Source organism: Muscardinus avellanarius, assembly GCF_963383645.1.
Source record: "Muscardinus avellanarius genome assembly, chromosome: X".
Classification (NCBI taxonomy): Eukaryota; Metazoa; Chordata; class Mammalia; order Rodentia; family Gliridae; genus Muscardinus; species Muscardinus avellanarius.
In genome coordinates, this window is record NC_137792.1 from 115,963,155 (window position 1) to 115,989,190 (window position 26,036).

At 37.4% G+C, this 26,036-nt stretch overlaps 1 pseudogene across 1 annotated transcript; it reads right to left on the minus strand.

Moving 5' to 3' along the window:
• Nucleotides 1-7,116: 7,116 nt before the first annotated feature.
• Nucleotides 7,117-12,509, minus strand: LOC308279052 (eukaryotic translation initiation factor 5-like; annotated as a pseudogene). Its single transcript has 3 exons — nucleotides 12,420-12,509; nucleotides 7,541-8,551; nucleotides 7,117-7,377 (listed from the first exon to the last, which is right to left on the minus strand). The product of its transcript is annotated as a eukaryotic translation initiation factor 5-like (transcript).
• Nucleotides 12,510-26,036: the final 13,527 nt, after the last annotated feature.

Consider the following 26,036-nt stretch of genomic DNA (forward strand, 5'->3'; position numbering starts at 1 on the left):
TTTCCTGGCAAATGATTTTAATGAGAATTCTCAGCTTTTCCCCATTCAATAGGATGTTGGCTTTGAGTTTATTGCATATTGCATTTATAATGTTAAGGTTTATTTTTACTATAAAAGTTTTGTAAAATGCAGCTTCTACCACTGCTTGTTTTCAGTCTCCATTTGCAAGGAATAACTTTTTATTCCTTTTACCTTTTGCCTATGATATAAGTTTCTTGCAAACAGCATATAGTTGGATTATGTTCTTTAATCCACATTACCTGTCTATAAATTTTAATTGGGGTGATTAGATCTTTGACATTCAATGTAATTATTGAGAGATGGTTTTTGTTTCTTGTCATTTTGAGTCATATTATATATTTGATTCTGTGTTATTTCTCCTTTGTTTAGTTGCCCATCTGGTAGAAGTCACCTTTTTTCTAGTTCTTGTAGTTATTTTTTCTTGTAATTTATATCTTTAAGCATCTCCTATAGTACCAACTTAGTAGTCATGAATTATTTTACTTTCTGCTTATCTTAGAGGTGTTTATTTCTTGGTCAATTTTGATGGATATCTTTACTGGATATAACAGTCTTGGTTGGAAGTTGTTTACTGTTAGTGTCTGGAGTACATCACATCAGGCCCTCCTGGATTTTGTAATTTTTGTTGAGAGATCTGGAGTGATTATTTTGCCCCTGAATGTCACCCCTTATTTTGCTTTCTGTTATAGTTATAGAATGTCCCATAAAGAGCTCATTTATTAACATTCAGCATTGATATAGTTACATGATGAGATTTTTAAACTTAGTTGTTGATAAATCTAACATGTTAACCTGGATTAATCTGGGTGGTAGCCTGGGCTGGTAGGGTGTGGCTGGAGAATGTGAATCTCTGGTGCAATAGCCTTAAAAATTATATATGGTTTCTCCCCTCACTTCTCTCTTACTTCTGGCCTTCGTGATGTGAGAGCAAAGCCCTATGCTTTCTCTCTCTCTCCTCTTCCAGCCACTGTGTCTTGAGATGTGCGGTTTCCAGCCTTATATGGACTGAACTTCCAAATATCTAAGGAAAATCATGAGCAAATAAATCTTTCTTCTTCAAAGTTATGTAGACAGGTCTTTGGATTATAGCAGTGAGAATGCTGATTAAGGCACTCTAGATGCATTTAAGATTCTTTCCTTGACCTTTTTGTCAGTCATTTTGATTGTTATGTGGAATTGAGAAGTTCTTCATTGATCTTGTCTTATTGTGATTCTCACTGTTTTCTTTTTTTAAAAAGTTTTTTATTGGTGCACTGTAGTCATACATTATAGTGGGATACAAAAAACTTTTGTAGACATACATGCGCACATCGCCCAGTCAGCCCCCACCCGATACCCACCCCATTCCCTCCCCATCCCTTCTTCCCATGCTTGGCTTAGTGGTTGACATCTAGTATTATAGCAATTTATCCAAAATTAAAAATGATAGTCTCACATAACAGTTTCATTTGTCTGATACCAAGCTTTTGATAACTTAAAGATTACATTTTAATATTTCTTTTTGCTTTCTTACCAGAGAATATTTTCTTAGGTGAAACTATCATATATTTATATATTTATTTTTCAGAAAAAATCTATCCTAATATGTAATATGGACTCTAGATACCCAAAACGATCTCAAAAAAGAACAAAGCTAGAAGATATATATTTTCTAATTTCAAACCATATAAAGCTATAATAATTGAAACAGTATAGTACTGTTCTAACGGCAGATATATAAACTATTGGAGTTAAATAAAAGCCTAGAGATACATTCTTCCATATATTATCAAGTTATTTTTGACAAGGTTTCCACGAACATTTGGTGGAGGAAATAATAATCTTTTAACTAAATATTGTTGAAAAATAATTGTTACATGAAAAAGAATAAAATTGGACCCTTACTTAATCCCATATACAAATATTAATTCAAAATAGATAAAAGACCTAAATATAAATCTTAATACTATAAACTTTTAGAAGAAAATCTGGGTCATAAAACCTCACAACATTGAAATTGGCAGTGATTTCTTGGATATGATTTCAATGGTACAGACAACAAAAGGGTATACAAACTCCCTAAAAAATAAAATATTGTATATCCAAAGGCGATATATACAAACTCCCTAAAAAATAAAATATTGTATATCCAAAGGCAATGTAAACAGAGTTAAAAGTTATTGATAGAATGGGATAAAATATTTCCCAATGCTATATCTGAGGGTATATTAATATTTCAACTAGACATCCTAAAAATTAACAACAATAAAGGCAAACAATACCATTTAGAGATAGGTAAAAGACTAACATAAATAATGAATCTCCACAGATAACTAATCTTAGTTGTCTGTTGGATGGAAAATCTTGTTTCTCTGGTTCTGGTGTGTGTTACTTATTTCTTCTTTATAGTTAATCTCTTTGAGTATTTTCTCTAGTGCTGGTTTTGAAGACATAAATTCCTTCAGTTTCTGTTTGTCATGGAAGCTTCTTATTTCTCCATCTAATTTGATAGAAAGTTTTGATGGGTAGGAAATTTTTGGCTGGAATTTGTTTTCTTTCAGAGTTTGGAATATGTTACTCCAAGCTCTTCTGGCTCTCGTGACTTGGTTTGGGAAGTCTGGAGTGATTCTAATTGGTTTGCCTCTGAATGTCACTTGGCCCTTTGTTTTTGTTGCCTTTAAGATTCTCTGCTTGGCTTCCACATTGGTCATTTTGACAATTATGTGGCGTGGGGATCCTCTTCTCTGATCCTGTCTAAAGAGAGTTCTATAAGTTTCCTTGACCTTTGTATCAACCTCTTGCTCTATGTTTGGAAAATTTTCTGCTATTACTTCCTTGAAGAGATTGTTGATCCCTTTGGTTTCACCTTCTTTTCCCTCCTCTATTCCAATTATTCTTAGGTTAGCTCTCTTAAAATGGGCCCATATTTCTTCAATGTCAGATTCCTGCTGTCGAATAATTTTTTCTAGATTAGAAACTATGCATTCATTTTTGGATTTCTCATCTTCTAAGAGCGAGATTCTATTCTCCATGTGGTCTAATCGGTTGTTTGTACTTTGAATTGAGGCCTTTACTTCATTAATTGCATCCTTTATCTCTCTTTGGCTCTCTCTGAATTCTTTTCGAAACACCTCTATTATTTCTGCAGTTATTTTCCCGACTTGATCTTCTAGAAATCTCTGAATTTCTGTTTTATCGGGTTCTGATGTTGTGGGGTTGTGGGCATTCATTGTTCCATTGTTATTCCTCTTTCCCATGATTTCGGAAGTTTGTGCCTTCTCTGGGTTCTTCCCTTGGGTCACTACGACTTCACTGAAGGTGCTCTGGATCTCAGGTCTGTGGTATCTCAGTCCCCACTACTCCTTTACTGGCTTGTATCGCAAAGTCTCAGATCCAGGGAGTCAATAGAGGCTTCTTTAGACTATATGGGTGCCAGGTTGCGCGCTCTCCTATGGTGTAATATCTCTGTCTCCGCCATTCCCCCACTGGGTCATGTCCCTGAGGGTCAGTACTGGGATTTCTCCTCTGGGGCCCGCAATTTGACTCACTGTTGTTGAATACGCAGATGGAGCTGTAGTGGACTCGGTGTATTCGCTGCTGCTGCCGCTGCCGCTGGTGGCAATATGGCGCCGCTGCTACGCCCTCGGCAGTGAGGCTGGCCTATTTCTTCTCTGTTTTTGAACTCTGCTCTGAGTCCCTGCAGTGTGTGCTGAGCCCAGCCACTGGGAGCTTTAGATGCTTTCTGCGTCGAAGAATCTGCCGGATGCCGCCGGGCTCTTCCGCAGCGGCTCACCTCGGCTCGCTGCCCGCTGCTCCTCTCTGGAGCCTGGTGGGCTGTTGCATGTGTTGGTCTGTAGCCGTACCCGTCCGGTGAGCTCTGCCGCCGGCAGTAAGGCACTGCTGCCGCGTCCTCAGTCGTGAGGCTGGCGTATCTCCTCTGTGGCTCTGAGCTCTGTTATGAGGCCCCCTCCTCTCTGGGGCTGTTGATTTTTTTTTGTTTCTCTGGTGGTGGTGTTTTCTGGCTATGAAAGGCGCTGATTTTGTGGTAATAGAGATTGGTTGTTAGTGGGGCTCTTAAGCCCTGCTTTTCTCGGTCGCCAGTGTTTTCTGTACAATGGATATCCAACTCATTTTATGTATTTGGGTCATTCGCTTATATTTCCTTGAAGAGGTTTCTAATGCCCCTGGTTTGTGCTTCTAGACATTGTTTAATGCCTATTATCTGCTAGTTCCTTTTTTATTATCCCCTATTTATTGAATATTCTGGTCATTTTTGTCTTCTCAATATTGTTGGCTAGGTAGTCAATTTTAATGAGCTGTCTTCCAAGATATTAAGGCTCTTTTATATATATATAATGTATTTTGCCAAAGGAGGTTTCCATTGAGTTCTTTAATTCATTTATTTTTCTCATACATTTCACTAAGAGACTTTTTTGATTCTTACTTAGGGTCTCATTTTCTCTATTAATATAGTCCATATCCTGTAGATTTCCTCTGATTTCCTTTCTAAGGCTTTTGATCATATTGAAAATTATCAATAGATGAATGGTCTACAAAATTGTGGAAAATACACACAATGGAATTTCTACTCAGCAATAAAGAAAAATAAAATTACATCATTTACAAGCAAATGGAAGGACCTGGAGAAAATTATGTTAAGTGAGATTAGCTAATCACAGAGAGTGAAGAGTCACATGTTTTCTTTAATATTTGCAGGATAGGGAGTAATTGAGATATAAGAGAGACTCCAGATGATGATGAGAAAATTCAGGGAAGCCAGGAAGAAGGAAATAAGTGGAGGGGTGGAGGAAGACTTAGGTTAAAAAATTACTGTCATAGACTATGTGTATACATGTGAATATATCCCAGTGTCAATCTGGATACTCTGTATTGGGAGGGAGAGAAATGGGGGAGCACCAAGAGCAAGTGCATGTATGTCTTTGTCAACATGATCTACATTATGATATGAGACTATAATGCATCAATAAAAGAACACAAGAAAGAAAAAATGAGAAATCTAAATTCTCCTTCTGGCATATTTTGCAGCTCAGCATTGGTGATCTCCTTTGCAGAGTTGTGAAAGTTTACTGTTTCTTAGTTGTTCTTCATTATCATGTTTTCAAAATTTTCAGGTTTGTATTTCTGTTGTCTTGACATTTTCTTCCTCTTTATGTGGGAATTCTATATATATTTGTTATTCATTTAGAAGGCCTATGCTGGAGGTATATATTTACCTCAATGGATTTGTCTCATATAATCTGAATTTTGAATTAATCCTCCAGAACCTCTATAACAAGATAGAGTTCTTAGTTAGTGCTGGTAATCAGGAGTCTCTGATTAGCTAGAGACCTCTGTATTCTCCAGGCCCAATCTCAGCAAGTCCAGAGACTAAAGTTCCATTCAGAGCCTGCTGGCTTAGATTCAGTGCCCCACAGACACCACTGTTCTGCTGTTTGAAGACAGGTAATACCTTTTGGAGTGCTAATCTTTAGCCTTGATGGCCTAGGTATATCACTGTTGATCACATTGTGATTCCATTGAGAACTTTCAGACATTGTCCTGTGTGATAACTGGACACAAACTCTGTTGGCCAAGAGAATACTGGCTTCTGAGACTGTAGCATGAAAATTTTCCGTAGTTTTCCTTCTTTTTTTTCTGTGGTACTGGGGATGGAACCCAAGGACATTCTACTTTCAAGCTACACCCCCAGCCCTATTTTTCATTATTTATTTATTTATTATTATTATTATTATTTTGGTGGTACTGGGCTTCCTGGAAGACCTTCTACCTCTGGGATACACTCCCACGGGCTACACTCCCAGACCTATTTTTTACTTTTTTATGTGGAAACAGGGTCTCTTAAGCCAGCACGGCTGGCTTCGAACCTATGCGATCCTCCTGTCTCTGCCTCCCAAGTGAGGGGATTACAAGCGTGTGCCACCACGCCCGGCTCTCATTATTTATTTTTTAAAAAAGTTCTCACCAAGTTGAGGAGGGCCTCACTAAGTAGCTGAGGCTGTCCACAAACTGCAATCCTCTGGTCTCAGCCTCCTGAATGCTGGGACTACAAGTGTATGCTACCACACCTGGCATTGTAGTTTTCATAGTAGAACTTTTACTTCCTTGGTTTGAGTTATACCTAGGTTACTCCTTTTGGAGTGATTGTGAATGGGCTCTTTTTCTGCATTTTCTTCTAATTGGATTGATAACTTGTATATAGAAAGGCTTTTGATTTTTGTACAGTGATTTTGTAGCCAGCTACTCTGCTAAATTTTCTCATCAGCTCTAGAAGTCTTTTAGTTGATTTTATGAGGTATTCTAAATATGAGATCATGTCACCAGCAAATACAGATTATTTCACTTCTTCTTTCCCTATTTATATCATTTTTATTTCTTTCTCTTGTCTTATTCTTCTAGCTAGAATTTTGAGTAATATGTTGAATGCCAGTGGTGATAGTAGACATCCTTATCTTGTTCCTGATTTTAATGGAACATTTTTCAATTTTTCAAATTAAGTATGTTATTGGCTTTGGGTTTATCATATTATGATATTGAGACGATTTTCTTCTATATCTAGTTTCTTCAGACTGTTTTTACCATGAAAGGATGTTGAATTTTGTCAAATGTTTTTTCAGCATCCATTGACAAGGCCATGTGATTTTTGTTTTTTTTCTGTTTATCTGGTGAATTATATTTATTGACTTGTGTATATTGTACCATCCTTTAATTCCAGGGATAAATATTGCTTGGTTATAGTAGATGGTTTTCCTAATATGTTTTTGTATTCATGTTGCTAATCTTTTCTTTATTTGTCTAAACATTTTTAAATTATATTTTCAACCTTAAAGGTAATGCTGAAAAACTATAAATAAGCAAACTATATCTGCTCTGCTCACTAATGTGTGTGTGTGTGTGTGTGTGTGTGTGTGTGTGTGTGTGTGTGTACTTCCTAGATGTCTCACTGGGCTTAATAACAGACCACTCACAGTAAAAAAAATTTAGTATAAAGTGTAGTACAGTGTTAAGCCCTTTTTTAGCTTTTCCTCATACATGTTGCACTTCTGGCTGACAATGAAGAAAAAAATTGCAGCATTACACTGTCAAGCTAGGTTTCATTCATTCTTTGACATCAATATCATTGTCATCATCCTTGTTTTCAGACCTCACACTTTCAACTGTCAGTACATTGGCAGTCTTCGAACACATCACCTCAATCCTCTCATCTTCATCTTCCTCTTCACCACCTGAGGATTCTTCCTCTGCCTTCTTCAAACATTTTATTTTATAAATGGTTCTGCTTTGACACGAATATCTTTGGCAAGTTCTTTTGAGTCATATTTCTTGGACACCTTTTCCCATGGAAAACCCATGTGTTTTCTACTTCTGAGCTACACTCCCAGGCCTATTTTATATTTTATTTGGAAGCAGGGTCGCATTGAGTTGCTGAGAGCCTCACTAAGTAGTTGAGGCTGGCTTTGAATCTGTGCAATTCTCCTGTCTCAGCCTCCCAAGTACTGGGATTACAAGCGTGCACCACCACACCTGGCTGATGACCTCCTTTTCTAAAAGGTCTGTATCATACATTTTCAAGATACACAGAATCTTGTAGGTGAGCTGAACTTGATGCATTTCTACCACACACTCCAAAACATGAAGAAGGTACCTCTGAGCTTTTGTTGTTGTTGTTACTGTGACAAAATCTTAAGAAATGGCCCCTGTATTTCTTAATTTATTCTCTAATCTTCTCATTAAATAGAACCTCAGTCAATAGAAGAGGACTCAATGGCTTTTACATCCAATCTTTCTGGTCCTGCTACAATTTCTTTGTCAGATGAGTCAGTGATACCTTCTTATTTATTTTTCTTATAAAAATCAAATAGGGTATTGACGCACTTTTCCATTGTTCTTTCCAAATCATCACTGTGTGTCAAAGCTTTTGCAAGGTCACTAATTTCAGCCATTCTGTGCCTCTGAGCTTCCTACGTGGTATCCTTCACCCAGTCATCATCCTCTTCTTCCACAACATGTAGAGAAGGACAGATCTCATTTGGCAGTGGCAGTGGTAGTGGTGGTGTCTCACCTCTAGATACAGAACCATCTTCCTGGGTTTTACCCTTTCTATTTTTCTTTTCTTTTTCTTTCTTTATTGTTCCACTATCACTACTTTCAGGTGTGTTTTGAGAATGAATGTGCAGAGTTTATGATGTGTGTCAAGCATGCCTCCCTGGCCACGGGTTTTACAAGAATTGCCTATTGCTTGCTTCCTTATGTTGACATGCAGATCTGTTTCAGGATTATCACACTCAGGAGAGAGAACAAAATTTTTAATGAGTACATCCAACATGACTTGCAGTTTATTCACCTCATGAGAGTCATTGATAATGTGGTGGTCATTCTTAACATCAAACTGGGTGTGCTCTCCCAGCTCACAACCAAAATATTTGGTGGGGTATGTCCAGGCCGATTAAGCTCCTTTGTAACGTCAACCATGTTGACTATGACTGTCTTGATTCCATTTTTTGCCCTCAACCTTGACAATCAGATGGCATATCTTTTAGCATTTGAATTGGTTTCCCCAATACAGGTACTAATGGCTGCGCAACAGCTCATTTTCTCCACTAAAGACAAACCCAACGCTGCTCGCCTAGGACTGGGAGAAAGAGGCGCTAGAAACCCAGGCTGAAGAGGTGGGGCCAGGCAGGTGCTGCCTCTGAACAGAGAAGGGGTGGTCCCAGTGACAGCAGTGTCCACACTTGCAGCACTGAGCCTGGCAACCTTGCAGGGACATTGTGGTGATCCAAGGGCAGTCGGGTGATGCCTGCCCCACCTGGCCCATAGGTGGAGGGGTGGGAAGGCTGGGTAGGAGTGTGGCCCTCACCCCGCGCAGGTTCCAAGTTGCTAGTGTTTTCTTAAGAAGTGTTGTATCTATATGCATTAAGGAAATTGGTTTGCAATTTTCTTTGAGGTATCTTTATTTGCCTTGAGTATCAGGGTGATGCTGGCTCATAAAATGAGTTGGGAAGCATTTCATCTTTTTTTCTATTTTGCGAAATAATTTGAGAGTATAGAGCTTACCTCTTCCTTGAAGGTTTTGTAGAATTCAACTGACAGTCCATTGGGACCTGAAGTTTTCTTTGTTTGAGGGCATTTTATTGCTGTTTCAATCTCATTGCTTGTTATTGGTCAATTTAGGTTTTCTATGCTCTGTTCGTTCAATAAAGTAATGTTGTGAGAGTCTAGAAATCTTCCCATTTCTTCTAGATTTTCCAGTGTAAAATTTCCTGAAAATCATCTGGATTTCCATGGCGTCTGTGGTGATAAATCATTTCTTGTCTCTTATTTTATTTGGCTTTTTCTCTTTTTCTTTTGGTTTGACTAAGCATTTGTAAATCTTGTTTATTTTCTCAAAAAAGAGATTTTCTTTAATTGATTCTTTGTACTGTTTTTAATTCTCTTTCATTTATTGCTGTCATAACTTTATTTTTTGCCTTCTATTGGACCTAGGGTTGCTTTCTTTCTGTTTTTTAAGGCCTTGAGATGAATTATCAGGTTGTTTGTTCGGAGTCTTTTTTATGTGGGCATTCAATGCTATAAATTTTCCTATTAAGACTGCCTTCATGGTATTCCAATGATTTTGGTAGGTTGTATCTTCAGTTTCATTTGATTCTAGGAATTTTCTGATTTCTTCTCTTATATACTTTATGATCCAGTCATTCAAAAGTTTATTAGGTCTCAAGCCGGGCGTGGTGGCGCACGCTTGTAATCCCAGCATTCAGGAGGCTGAAACAGGAGGATCATGGTTCACGGACAGCCTCAGCTACTTAGTGAGGCCCTCTGCAACTCAGTGAGACCCAGTTTCAAAATAAAGAATAAAAAATAGGGCAGCGGGTATAGCTCGGAGGTCAAATGCCCCTGGGTTCCATCCCCAGACCTGCAAAAAAAAGTTTATTAGGTCTCCATGTTATGATAGAGTTCCTTAATAGCATCGTATTATTAATTTATAGTTTCAGTCCACTGTGATCTGAGAAGATGCATGGCATTATACCAGTTCTTTTGAATTTACTGATACTTGCTTTCTGGCCTTGGATATGGTCTACTTTGGAGAAGGTTCCATGAATGGCTGGGAAGAATGTATATTTAGTTGTTGAGTTAAATATTCTGCAGAATATGTTTTTTTCTTTATGTTCTGTATATCATTGCTTATAAGGTGAGTTGTTTATAAGCAATGTATCAGATGAGTTTTGAATTTTAATCCATTTTTCCAGTCTGTTTTTTTCTTTTTTTCTTTTTTGTGGTACCAGAGATGGAAGCCAGAGAGGCATTGCACCTCAGGGCTATACCCTCAGCCCATTTATTTATTTATTTATTTATTTATTTATTTATTTATTTATTTTGGTGGTACTGGGGTTCCTGGAAGCCCTTCTACCTCCGGGCTACCCTCCTATTTTTTTACATTTTTATTTGGAAACAAGGTCTCCTAAACCAGTGTGCACGGCTGGCTTCGAACCTGCGCAATCCTCCTGTCTCTGCCTCCCAAGCGCGGGGATTACAAGCCTGTGCCACCACGCCCGGCCCCTCAGCCCTTTTTTTTAATCTTTTATTTTGGTGGTACTGGGGGTGGAACCCAGAGGCTTTCTACTTCTGGGCTATACTCCCAGAACCATTTTATATTTTATTTGGAAACAGGGTCTCACTAAGTTGCTGAGAGCCTCACTAAGTAGTTGAGGCTGGCTTCAAACCTGTGCGATCCTCCTGTCTCAGCCTCCCAAGCGCAGGGATTACAAGTGTGCGCCACCACGCCCGGCTTAATCTTTTATTTTGAAACAGGGTCTCACTGAATTGCGAAGGGCCTTGCTAATTAGCTGAAGCTGTATGTGAACCAGGATCCTTCAGACTGGCTTCCTGAATGCTAGGATTACAAACACACCACCACGCCTGGCTAATCTATATTTTTTAATTGTGGAATCAAGACCATTTACATTCAATATTATCATAGAGATATATTTGTTGTTTTCTAACATTTTGAGTTTTGTTAAATTTTAGTTTATTGTTATTCTTTTAATAGAGACAGTCCCTTCTCTGTGTTTGAGGTGTTGGTTTCTTCTTTATGATTTTTTTCTCTAAATGGCTTTTGTAAGGTGGGCTTACTGTTTTTATATTATTTTAGTTTTATTTATCATGGAAAAAATCTTACTTTTAGAATTGAAAGATAGCTTGGTTGGATATAGTAGTTTTGGTTGGAGATTGTTTTCTTTCAGGACTTAACAGATTTAATTCTATGCCATTCTGGCTTTTAGAATTTGGGTTGAGAAGTCTAGTGTAATCTGTACTGTTTTGCCACTAAGTATATTTACTTTACTCAATCCCTTTCCAATAGGGAAAAATTTTGTCATTTTGTTAAACAATTCTTAAGGATTTTATTGTTTGATTCCTAGTTTATCTGTTTGCCTGTGCCTCTTATTTTTCTATTTTATCACTTTAAATTTTTTACTATTAATTTCTTTTATTTTTACTATTATGCTAGGCTTTTCTTTCATCTTAGATTTCGGCCTCCTTTGAAGATATGTAAATGCCACTCCTGAGCTCTGATCAGGTGTCCTGAAGGAGGTGGGGTGGTTAGCAGAGAATGTTCAGTTTGAGAGCCAGAGGGGGATTGGCTAGGGTAGATTGAATTTCCTAGTCTTGTGTGCTTGCTCAGTATTTCATTAGTGGAATGGGAAGGAGTGGACTAGGAGGATGGAGATGTTGCAGTCTCTTGCTACGGAGGGCTGGTCTCAGGTAGGTTGCACTTCTGTTGCTTAAAGAGTTTCTCAGTACTTCACTAATGGGACAGATCAGAGTAGGAGAGCAGACTCGAAAAGAGGCTCAGTCACAGAGTCCCACTGTTGCTGCTGGCCAAGAGAAAAGTCTTTCCCATGCAGGCTGCCTGGCCTGCTCAGAAGCCCTACATCACGGGTGACTCAGCTCTCCAAGTTATAGTTCAAGTTTGGCTCAGATTCTCTCTCTCACTTAAGGCCCAACTGTTACTGCCAGTCGAGTGAAAAACCTTTTCTATGCAGGCTTCCTTCAACTTAGAAACCTGCCATCACCTGTCACCTCTGACTCAGCCCTCTTTGTTAGAGTTGAGATCTGGAGGGTATTCTTCCTACTCAAGGCCCTGCATTCTTTGCATCCTTCCTACTCAAGGCCCTGCATTCAAGGCCCTGGGACCCCTGGGGACAGCACTTTCTACTTGGCAGTAGGGAGGGGGCAAGGGCTGGGCTGAACTGATCTCTGGCTTCTAGGCCCAGGATTCGCCTAAAAAATTCATGTGCAGTGTATAGCAAGCAAACTGCTGTATGCAGATATCAGTGTGTATTCCCATTGACTCCATTTCAGGTCTCTTCTCTATTTCCCATTTCTATAAGTTCTGCACTCACCACAGCTTCAGATTGCAGTTTGGTCTCCAGAGGAATGGGGGTGGTGCTTATGGGTGCTGTTTTTCTCCAGCGTGTCCTTCCAGGAGTCATCATGCGGGTATGAGATTTTGTGTCAGGTACCCTCTCTGTGTAGTGTATTGAATCCTAGGAAGCCGTATTTGTGATCTGGGGTTCACAAATATGGGTTACTTCTCTTTTACAGCTCCAAAATTCCCGCCATCAGAGGTACATACTATTGTTCTTTCTCATCTCATCTTACTTAGTAACATGTTCATTTTTTTCAGCCTTGGTGGATAAAAGTGTCCTTGTAATTATTTCTGAGTTGCACTCCTCTTAATTACTTAGCTCTTAGGAAAGTAGTTTGGCATGTGGTTATCAGTTCAACTTCAGGTTCTCATAATGTACCAGAGGAAGGCTCACAGAAGGGTCTTACTCTGATGCCATCTTCCTGATCAGTTTGATATTTTCACTTTTAACAAGCTCTCCTGGTGATTCTGGCACAAGTGTTCACACTGTGACAAACATTACAATGTACAATTTTGATTTGCCAAGGAACTGTTTCCTTATTGTCTGTAATCATATCCTTTGGGTGCTACTTCCAAATTGAACTTCACAGAGCTTAAAGAGCTGGAATTATATCCTACTGCTTGACATGTCTGGATATTTTCACCAGTGAGGTACACAGGGGCCTCAGTTGATTTCTGCATGAGAAAAGAAGGAAACTAAAGATGGTCAGGACTGGGCTGTAGTACCAGAATTGGGCCCGATATGAATAGCTAAGAGTTGAAATCACTCTTTCCAAAGATGCATAGCAAATGAGGTTGATTTGACTGGAATGGAATGTGTAATGCTTAGTAGCAGTAGTTTAGGGCAAACAATATTTGTCCTTGTGCATAAGGATTGAAGATCATCTTAGTGATTTTGCCCATCTATGCAGTTTGGAGAAGATATCAAAACCTGGGAGTGTAATAGATAAGCTGTAGGTTTTCGACAGGAGAAATCAAGAACTACATAGGTTTTTCAAAGCCAAGGAGTCTTCTCAAGTGATAATAGGAAAGCTGTGAAATATGCAGCATTATGAATGTTTGTTGGTTTGGTTTGTGAGAACAAATTTCTCTTTCCTAACTAGTACCTTAATTTCATTATGAGTAATTTACTCTTTCCCATTACATAAAGTCTGGTGGGTCTATAATCATGCCCCTCTTCCTTCCCTAGACAAAAGATGATGAACAAGTGATCCAATTGAGGCCAAGTGAACGCTGTATTTCTGGAAATTGAAGGGACTGAAAGAAGCTTCAGTTTATTTTATGCCAGCATAAGGTCCAGTGCATAGTATTTTGCTAAAAGAGCATCCCCATTTCTTTAGCTGTATCTTTCTACTGCTTTGAAAACTGCCTCAATTATTGCCCATTTCTAACCTTAATTCACCAGCCTTCTAAAAATTACATTAAAAAATCTATCTTTTCAATCAATTGCGCATTATCTAACATTAGCCAGGCTTGGTTTCTGTGGCTTGTAGACATAGGACTCCAAATGATATATTCAGGAAAAGTAAAATAGAATCTGAGTTAGGACTGGAAAACCATAATACTGGCTTGGGGATGAAAGGTCTGTCAAGAAAGATATGCATTTTAGAGGACATTTGCGGGCTCTGGATTTATCTAAAAGCACCTACTATAGAGTTAAAAATGACAGCTAGTCATGGATTCTACTTGTCAGTGATAATGGGTTATTGAGGTATTTAAGATGGTTGAGCCTACAATTTGTAGTTCTTTTGTACCTAAAGAGAGAAATAGCCAGAATATTGGAATAAGCAGTACTCTGACAATGCTTATAACCCTGATAATAAATTCCAGTTTTAAATCTGGCCTTTCATAATTATCTTCATATACTCCTAGAATCCAAGTTATTCCTTGCCATGTACTAAAATATAACTCTTGTAACAAGAAACAGAATGTGCAGCTAAACAAATACTGATTCAAGTCCTGTAAGTTATACATATCTGTGCATAGATAAAACATTTAATAATTCTATTGGTGAAAGTTGGGGTGCTGGTATAAAATAAAGATGTTGATATTGTTTATATTTTTATCTTGCAAATAAAATTTATTGAAGTGTTTAACATGCCATTTTTTATAGGATGAGAAGGCAGACCTAGATATGTATTTGTTTCACTAATTTCTATGTGTACAGATAATAATATTCACAAAAATGTAGAATGATCCAGCATTAAAAGGTATAAAATATAAGATTTATGACTACAATTAACCAACAAAAAATTAAAATAATAATAATATTTATCAAATGTCTGTAAACTTTATAGAGCTGATGCTCTAGTTATAAATCATTTGTTTATAAAATCCATTTTATCAAAAAAGAAGGAATAAAATATTGTACAATTGATCTTAGAATTTATATGTCACTCCTCTTCACAAAAACAATATGTATGTAATATACTCTTTTCTTTTTAAGTTTTTTAATTTTACAGGGACTTTATTTCTTAACATTCAGAAATTCTGATTTTATTATTATTATTATTCCCTTTCTCTCTACAATCCCCCTCCTCTTCTTCAATAGTCACTTTCCATTCACTTTCAGGTCATTTAAAAAAATTTTCCATATATGGCCGGGCGTGGTGGTGCACACTTGTGATCCCCGCACTTGAGAGGCGAGGCAGGAGGATCGCACAGGTTCATAGCCAGCCTCAGCTGGCTTAAGAGACCCTGTTTCCAAATAAAATATAAAATAGGTCTGGGACTGTATTCCGGAGGTAGAAGGCCCCTGGGTTCCATCCCCAATACCATCAAAACATTTTTTTCCATATATGAAATATTTGTCTTTATGTCTCTCTCTTATTTCTCTTAACATGTTGACCACAAGTTCTGTTCATTTTTCTCCTAAGAACAATTTTTTCTGGCTAAATAATATACTATCTTTACTAGTGGTTTTAAAATTTATTCATGCTTGTAGTTATATACAAACTTGGGATTCATTGTGATATATTCATATATACTTAAAATTTGGTTAATTTCACTTCACAATACCTCCGCTTTCCTACACCTCTTCCTTCCTCCCATCCATTTTCTCTGCTTTATTGGTATCCCCTTCTATTTGCATAAGGTCCCCTTTTTGTTTGTTACTGGAGATTGAACCAAGGGGCACTCTACATCTTAATTACACCCCTAGGCCTTTTTATTTGTATTTTTTATTTTTATTTTTATTTTTATTTTTATTTTTGGTGGTACTGGGGTTCCTGGAAACCCTTGTACCTCCGGGCTACACTCCCAGATGTATTTTATACTTTTTATTTGGAAACAGGGTCTCTTAAGCCAGTGCAGCTGGCTTCAAACCTGCGCGATCCTCCTGTCTCTGCCTCCCAAGTGTGGGGATTACAAGCGTGCTCCACCACACCCGGCTTATTTTTTTATTTTGAAATAGAGTCTCACTAAGTTGTAGAGGGTATTATAAAGTTACCGAGACTGGTCCTGAACCAGAAATCCTTCTCTCTCATCATTCCAAGTATTAGGGTTATATAGGTGGGTGCCACCACATGAAGCTATAAATCCCCTATTTTATTTTTTAATTTTCTTTAGCTCCAACATATGAGAGATAATGTATGATCCTTGATTTTCTGAGTATGACTTATTATACTCAGCACAATTTTTTCCAATTCCATGTATTTTCTAGCAAATGACATAATTTCATTCTTCATGACAGAGTAAAAATACATTGCACATATATACTGCATTTTCTTTTTTCATCTATTAACACCTAGGCTAGTTTCACAACTTGCCTATTGTGAATTTTGCTGCTATAAACATGGGAATGCATACATTGTTTTAGTACGCTGACTTTAGTTACTTTATTTTTTTTTACTATAGTTACTTTAGATAAACACTCAGAAGTGGTATAGCTGGACCATATGGTGATTCCATTCCTAGTATTTTGAGGCATCTCCATACTGATTTTCATAGTGGTTATACTCATTTTCAGTCCCACCAACAATGTGTAAGAGTTCCTTTTTCTCCATAACCTCACCAACATTATTATTTGTATTTTTTTTTTTTTGGCGGGTCTGGGGATGGAACCCAGGGGCATTTGACCCCCAAGCTTCACCCCCTGCCCTGTTTTTTTACTCTTTATTTTTTAAACAATTTTTATTGAACATAAATAGTATACATTTAAACTATATTTGGTGCCCTCTTTATTCTGAAACCAGGTCACACTAAGTTGCAGAGGGGCCCACTAAGTAGCTGAGGCTGTCCGCGAACCGCGATCCTCCAATCTCAGCCTCCAGAATGCTGGGATTACAAGCGTGCTCTACCATGTCTGGCTATTATTTGTATTCTTGATGATTGCCATTTTAACTGGCATGAGATGCAGCATCAATATAGTTTTGATTTGCATTTTCTGGATTGCTAAAGATGATGAACACTGTTTCATATAGGTTTTGGTCACTTATATTTCTTTCAAGAAATATCTATTTAGTTCATCTGCCCATTTCTTTTATTGGTAATAAGTTATTTTCTAGTTCTTTTTATATATTCTGGATGTTAATCCTCCGTCAAGCGTATCTAGCAAATATTTTCTCCTTTTCTGTTGGCTTTCTCTTTACTCTCTCAATTTGTTTCTTTTGCTGTGAAAAAAGCTTTTTAAATTGATGCAGTGTAATCTGTTGATTTTTTAATATTATTTCCCGAGCTATAAAGTCTTATTGAGGAAATCACTGCCTATGCCTGTATGATGGAGAGTGTTTTACCCTGATTTCTTCCTAGCTTTTTGATCCACCTTCAGTTGACTTTTGTGCAGGGCGACGGATAGCAGTCTAGTTTCATTCTTCTACATTTGGATATTCAGTTTGGCCAGCACCATTTGTTTAAAAGGCTGTCTTTTCTCCACTGTATGCATTTGGCATCTTTGTCAAGGATCAGATGACTATTTCTGTGGGGATTTGTCTCTGTATCTTCTATTATATTTCACTTGTCTAAGTGACTATTTCCATGCAAACACCAAGCTGCTTTTTAAAATATTGCTCTGCAGTATAGTTTGAGAATGGGTATTCTGATGCCTCCAGCATTGCTCTTATTGCTCAAAATTGCTTTGTCTAGTCTCATCATTTGTTCTTCCCTCTGAATTTTAGGATAGATATTTTATAATAAATGTATGTATGAGTTAGACATGTTGATGTAGTTTTGTCCCTCATTGACTTATGCAAATGAATATGAGGTCCATAAAATATTTTCTCACTCTAGGACTTGTGTGGTACTAAAATCCCCAACAGCCGGGCATGATGGCGCACACTTATAATCACAGCCTTTGTGAAGCTGAGACCGGAGGATCGCGGTTTGCGGACAGCCTCAGCTACTTAGTGAGACCTTGTTTCAAAATAAAGAATAAAAAATAGGGCAGGAGGCGTAGCTCGAAGGTCAAATGCCCCTGGGTTCCATCCCCAGGCCTGCAAAAAAATGAAAATTCCCAACATTATTTGCATCTTAAATATGGTCTCTGTTCTAAAGACAAACCATTCATATGCACAAATGCACAGAGACTGAAGAACAGGAAGGAGGACGCAGTTATTATGCACTTCAGAATCTTATGATTTTGATGTATAAAGTGGCTTAAATTGTGCCTGCTGTTCATTGAGGAAAAGCCATAAATTGCCTCATTTTCAATTTAATTTCACTCTTTCTTATCCAGGGGAAACTCTGATTAAGCAGATGATCATAAATTAAAGTGATCTAGCCAGGCGTGGTGGCGTATGCTTGTAATTCCAGTACTCGAGAGACTGTGGGAGGCTGAGACAGGCGGATCACATAGGTTCGAAGCCAACCTCGGCTACTTAGTGAAACCCTGTTTCCAAAAATATATATAAAATACGTCTGGAAGTGTGATCCAATGATCACTTTTTTGTGGTACTGGGGTGGAGCCCAGGGGCTTTCTACCTCCGGGCTACACTTTCTACTTCTGGGCTACACTTTGCAAGTCTGAAGCTTGCTTTGTGCCATTTGAACTTCCATGCGTATGTTCCTCCAGGCCTCCTGAAATTCACTGGTTACACATTACAGCGGGACTATCTTTCTTTCACCCTGTGTCTATCCCTCTATCTTTATTTCTATCTCTATATCTGTCTGTCTCTTTCTTTCTCTCTCTTTTTATATTCCTGTTCCAAAAAACTGATAACATAGAAGTCTTTGGGGAAATGTTCCCTTTCTAGACCATACTAGGGGTAGTTTTCTACAATTAAAAGAAACATTTCTTCAAACAAAAGTAAAACAAAACAGGAATGAATTCTAGCTTTATTGAATATATACACTGTTATATTTAGATACAGAATGTCTCCCAAAGAACTCATTATTAATATTCAGGGTTGATAGAGTTCAGTCATGAGAATTACAATCTCAGCAATAGATAAATCCACTGTAATAGATTTATCTGGTGGTGGCCTAAGCCAGTAGGATGTGGCTGGTCTCACATGGTGAGTCCCTGGGGCTGTGAACTTGGGGATTATATATGGTTCTTCCTCCCCTAAATCTCTGCCTTGCTTCCAGCCCTCATGGTGTGAAAAGTTCAACCTCGAGCTCTCCTTTTCTCTAATTCCTGCTACCATGTGCTGAGATCTTTGGTCCCCAGCCTCACATGGACTGAACCACAAAATAATGAGCTAATAAATATTCCTTCTTTTTCTTTTTCTTTTTCTTTTTCTTTTTTTTTTTTTTTGCGATACTGGGGATGGAACCAAGGGACAAGGGAATTCCACCTCCAAGCTACACCCCAGCCCTATTTTTTTAATTCTTTATTTTGAAAGAGAGTCTCACTGAGTTGCAAAGGGCCTCACTAAGTAGCTCAGGCTGGCTGTGAACCCAGATTCTCCTGTCTCAGCCTTCTGAATGCTGGGATTACAAGCATGCGATACCATGCCCTGCTTAAATATTCATTCTCCTACGTTACACTGTCAAGTCTTTTAGTTTATAGCTGTGAAAATGTTGAGGAATACATGCCACACACAAAATATCACAACCCAGACAGCTATGGAGAATTTTTGCTTCAAATTTGTGGTTTAATGAGTTTTGTCAGCCAATTCCATAATCACCATCATCATCATCACCATCACCATCACTATCACCATCATCATCATCATCATCACCATCACCATCACCATCACCACCACCACCATCATCATCATCATCACCATCACCACCACCACCACCACCACCACCATCATCACCATCATCATCATCATCATCATCATCATCATCATCATCATCTAGACCCTAAAATCATTCAGGCTTTGGATGAAACTCATTAGATTTGGGGTTATAATAGTTATAAATTTGAGCCACATTTAAATTTTGTCTTATAAAATTGACATTTAAGAAGAAATCAATGTACCTTATTTGGAAATCACTGTTTTCAAATGTCCTTCTGTCATGTTCACTGAATAAAAATAAAAAGTGCAATAATACCTAGACTCCATGAACCAGGTGTGGTAGCACACGCTTGTAATCCCAGCATTCAGGAGGCTGAGACCCTGAGGATCGTGGTTCGCGGACAGCCTCAGCTACTTAGTGAGGCCCTCTGCAACTCAATGAGACCCGGTTTCAAAATAAAGAATAAAAAATAGGGCAGGGGCTGTAGCTCAGAGGGTGAATGCCCCTGGGTTCCATCCCCAGACCCGCAAAAAAAAAAAAAAAAAAAAAAAAAAAAAAAAAAAAAAAACAACCAAAAACCCAAAAAACAAAAAAAAAATAATACCTAGACTCCCAACCTACAATTTTAGTCCTTGTAAATCTTCAGCAATTTGTTTCAGCTTCTGATATTTTTGTTTGATTTAGTTTGGTAGGAAATATTTTCCAAAAGTTTTGGTAGAGAGAGTCCCATTTTATTAACTTTTGGAATTGTCAGATATGACAAGATAAGTCAATGTCTTACAGTTATAGATGTTTTGATTTAGAGAATGTAAATTAATTTATTTAATCCTGAGTTATGTTACTGTTTAAGGCAATATATACAGCGTTGTGGTATTCAGGGTGTGTATATGGCAGATGTTATATCATTTTATTGGGGAAATTTGATTGCTCCTAATAAACTAAATGTACAGCATGTTTGCTTATAAAGACAGTTTTCTTGTCTATACTTCCCCACTAGAAACATTGTATTGAGAGAAACAATCAGATTTGACATCCTGCTTAGCCATTCTTTTCTTGTTTATACTTTATATATCCACATAACACTCTTTGTTATTGACATATAATACAGTTAGAATATGTGCCTCCTGTGATTAGATTTTGATAGTATACAATCATAGATAAATGCCAATTACAGTTTACTCTCTTTTTTTAAATACAGAAAACCAAGCCGGGCGTGGTGGTGCACGCTTTTAAAACCAGTACTTGGGCAACTGAGACAGAAGGATCACAGGCTATTTAGTGAGGCCCTCTGCAACTTAGTGAGACTATGTTTCAAAATAAAGGAAAAAAATAAGGCTTGGGTGTAGCTTGGAGGTAGAATGCCTCTGGGTTCAATCCTCAGGACTGCAAAAATAAATAAATAAACAAATAAACAAATAAATAAGTATAGAAAACCAGGTTTGAAAATCTTGAATTGGTCTTTGGACCAATAGATCTCTTTGTCAATGAGAGAATATGCTATAGGCCAGAGTAGCTCATATTCCATGGGGATGTGTAAAATAATATATGAAGGAAATGGTTCATATTTATTTTTTTACCTTCAGGAATAAGAAAAATTATGATAAAAGCCCTTCCTAAGATCAAAAAGGAAAACCTAAAGTATGAGTTTCTTGGCCCTCAGTAGGATACATGAGAAAGTAATTAACCCAGCTAATATAAGGCTGCCAGAAAAGTGAATTTTATAAAAATTATACCTCACATTTATATTTTATATTTTTCAGTGTACTGCGATGGATGTCCTATTTTGTATACCGTACCAGAGAATTTTGGTACTTAGATTTCAAAGACGGTGGTACATTGACAAGAATGTGGGGGAATGGATTAAACTGTTAGTTAATGAAAGTAAGAAACATATATATTATTCACATTTATATCCATGGCATCTAATTTTTTTCAGTACTGGGGATTAAACCCAGGGGTATTCTACATCTGTGCTACACCCCCAGTTCTATTCTTTATTATTTATATTGAAATAGGATCTCACTAAGTTGTAGAGGGCCTCATGCTGGCCATGAACCTGCGATCCTCCTCAGCTTCCAGGGATTACAAAAGTGCATCATCACGCTCAGTTCATGACATCTATTATAAGGCTGGTATACAGCAGTAATCAAAGAAAAATATATCAGTGACTGTGCGGGGTGATGCACATCTGTAATTTCAGTACTTAAGAGTAACAGGAGAGTAACAGGTTTGAGGCCAGCATGTGGTGACTTAGCCAAACCCTGTTTCAAGCAAAACAACAAAACACTAAAAGGGTTAGGGATGTTGCTCAGTGATAGGATGACCCTGGGTTCATTCCCCAGTATCACACAAATAAATATATTAGTGACCTTCAGTAAATAACATCCCTCTTTTGTGCCTGTGTTTTCTCATCTGTAAAATTGGAAAATTGGATGAATTTTCTATTAACTCTAATAATCCATTTATACAGATGTAATATTACCTCCTTTCTGATGTTTTCTTTGAGCTTTTCAGAATTTTTTCTACATGATCAGAGATGCTAACAGATTATCTGTGATTATACAATTATCAACAATTTGTGGCATAGTACCTAGCAACATTCTCTCAAGAAGGAAACAAAATCTAAAACATTTTGCCATGGCCTGTTTGAGTGCCTTTGCCAGAACCCAATTATGCTGGCATCCTGATCTTGGGTTTTACAACACCCTGGTCTATGAAAAGTAAATGGTTGTTATTTAAGCCATCCAGTTTATAGTGTTCTTTTTATAAACCCCTGACCTGAGTAAGATAGGCTCAGTTATTGGGTGTCTGTTTTCTTCAAAGTACTGTAGGAGGCACTGGGAATTAAATATTAAGAAAGATAGTCACCATACCTGCTGACATGGATTTTCTATTCTGATGGAGGGAAAATCCAAAGCAAATGGATTAAAGCAACTATTTACCAATCAGTGCAGAAATATTTCAACATTTTAACCTATATATCTATACTCTTGTGTATTTCCTGAATAATTGTCCAAATAGATCAAATTATAGATATCAGAGAACATTGAGCCAAAAAGGTCTTCAATACAGGTCTGTAGAATTATTTGGTAGATGATACTGTAATCTAGGTGATTTGTTTAAAGCATCTCTTCCTTTGGACTACTCGATATTTGGAAAAAATCACCATAACCAACTTTTTATTCTTTGAAAAATAATATTTTTACTGTTGATATATCTCTTTTTGTGGCACTGGGGACTGAAACCAGAGGGATTCTATCTCTGAGCTATACCCCACCCTGTTTTTGTTTTTTCTTTGAAATACAGTCTCACTAAATTTCCAAAACTGGTCTTGAACTTGCAATTCTCCTGTCTCAGCCTCTCAAGTATTGGGATTACAGACATGTGCCACTATCCTTAGAAATACTTGTATTTTTTACAGTCTATAAAGTGCTGCTATTTTTATTATAGTGTGTGATTCTCACTCTAGCCATATCCTACCCTACAAGGCCTATGCTATATGGCCCCTTAACCTGGAACCGGTGTGATTGTCACATGTCTGTAATCACAGTTTTTGAGAAGAATCACAGGTTTTAGAACAGCATATGATGACTTAGTGAGACACTGTTTAAAATAAAAATAAAATAGGGCGATGGGTATAGCTCAGAGGTAGAAAGCCCCTAGTTTCAATCCTATTACTCTTCAGCTTAAAATTCTTCAATAGCTTTTCATTCCATATAGAAAACAATCTATATTCTCTAAGAACCAACCCTCTCTCACAGAGGGAGGGTAGGAAGGAGGAAAATGTAAATATTTAAGTATGTGCTCCCAAAAGTTACCCTGGGAGTTACCTTTTTGCTTCTAGCTTTAAGAAGATGATGAATACTCAATAGTCTTTGTAAATAATCTAACCCTATCTATTCACACCTCCACTACATTGTTCAGAGCAATACACTATATGTACTGTAGCATTGGTATTTTATAGTTTTTCAAACAATGTGATATGCAACAACTTGAAAATGAGGCTGTCCCAAAGCCATGTGGGAATGCAATGTATAATTGGCAAACACCCTAAGGTATAGTTAGCAAATGATTGCCTGAAGAAATTTAGGATCACCTAAAACAATCAAGTTGACTATTATATAGTTCTATCAAAACATGATTATAGCAGCACCTTTTAGACATAAAGATAAAAGCAATTAATGCATTATATTCTAGCTAGAGAAAACTTGGTGTGTTAGTCACTTTTCCATTGCTGTGACAAAAAGTGTCAAGAAATCAACTTAAATGGATGAATGGTTTATTTTGGTTCATGGTCTTATAGATCTAGTCTATGGTCAACTGGATCCACTGCCTTTGGGCTTGTGGTGAGGAAAAACATCATGAGAAGTGACTGAGGTCCCATTATTCTTCAAATTTACACCCAGTGATCTAACTTCTTTCCACTAGGTCTCAACTCTTAAAGATCCCACCACCTCCTAACAGGGCTATTGGCCAGACACTAAGACTTAAACATATGAGCCTTTGGTGCACATTTAAGATTGGAACGTTAACAAAGAAATTACATGCAGTAATAAATTTTTAAAATTTGAAATTTATTAGCCAGACACAGTGGCCCATGGCAGTAATCTAAAAATTTGAAGGACTAAGCCTTCAGCATATGAGCCTTTGGTGCACATTTAAGATTGGAACATTAACAAAGAAATTACATACAGTAATAAATTTTAAAAATTTTAAATTTATTAGCCAGACACAGTGGCCCATGCCTGTAACCACAAATTTGAGGACAGCGTATAGTAACCTAGTAAAATCTTTTATAAAAATAAAATATAAAATGGGGCTGGGAGTATAGTTTACAAATAGAATGCCTCTGGGTTCAAACCCCAGCATCACAAAAATTAAAGCATCACCTTTTTAACGCAAGTAAAACAAACATTTGTGACTTAGAAACTTTTAAGAACTAACCCTAGACTAAATGGATCTGATCTACAAGGATTCTAGGGAAGACTGTGACCTTTGAGGCCAAGGATTTGGCATTGTTTTCCCTACAGCACTCCAGGTAACAGGATGCTATAGACAGCTGGTTCCGGTATTCTAGTCCTTCTCAAATCTATTCCTTCAGTAAAGATGAGATAATCACATTATCCTGGCTTAATGTATGATTTGATCACTCAATTAATCCAACTCTCTCTTCTTAGTCTGATATCTAGGTTTGCCAGGAAAATGGGAATAATTGCTAAAAGTAGAGCATTTGGTGTAAATAAAACCAGGATTTATTATTTATTTATTTATTTCATATACTTTTATGGTTCATTCTAGTAGCACATAATATAAATCATGTTGACTGTGATATACATGCACACAGCACTTGGTGCTCCCATCCCCACCTGCCTCCCCATCTCCCCCCTTCACTGTACAGAGTACTGCAATTGACATTGGTATTTTCACATATGTACACCTAGCCTATATTAGTAATTCCTTCAATTAACCTCATTCTTCTCTCTCCACTTTTCCCCTTTTTCTTTTTTTTCTTTTTTCTTTCTTTTTTTTGTGGTGCTAGGGATGGAACCCAGGGGCATTCTACATCTGGGCTATACTCCCAGACCTATTTTATATTTTATTTGGAAACATGGTCTCACTAAATTGCTGAAAACCTCACTAAGTAGCTGAGGCTGGCTTCGAACCTGCGTGATCCTCCTGTCTCAGCTTCCCAAGCACGGGGATTACAAGTGTGCGCCACCACGCCTGGCTGCCCTCCCCTTTTCTTAGACCACCTCTCTGGCTCCTCTGAGGTTTTTTTTTATTCCATTAATCCCAATTACTCTCTAGCTTCTCCATATTAGAAAAAGCATACGACTCTTGACTTTCTGTGACTGGCTAATCTCAATATTCTCCACGTCAGATTATTTTAAACACCAGATTATTTTAAAATTAATATATCTATAATAAAGAAATTTTTTGATAATGAGGATTGAACCAAGGGGATTTTTCTCTCTGAGTTGTACTTTCAGCACTATATATATATATATATATATATATATATATATATATAGTGTGTATGTGTGTGTGTGTGTGTGTGTGTGCATGTAAATAGATTTACGTGTATATTTATTTATGTAGTTTTGGAACAGGGTCTTGCTAAATTTCTGAGTGTCTTGCCAAATTGCTGATGCTGGCCTTGAACCTGTGATCCTCCTGTCTCAGCCTCCAGAGTACTGAGATTACTAGCATTTACCATCTCACCCATCAGTACAGAATCTCATAGTAAGGAAGAACATAGACAATCACAGAAGTCTAAAGCATGAAGTTATCACCTCATAGGTCATCTCTCCTGGGTGCATATTTAATCACCCTGAAACTATTTTGAAAAAAATCTATTCTCAGTACAAACCAATAAAATCTAAAACTATGACTGGAGCACTGAATATGTATTTTATGTATATATGAATATGTATTTTAAAATCTATCAAGGTAATTCTTATGTGCAACC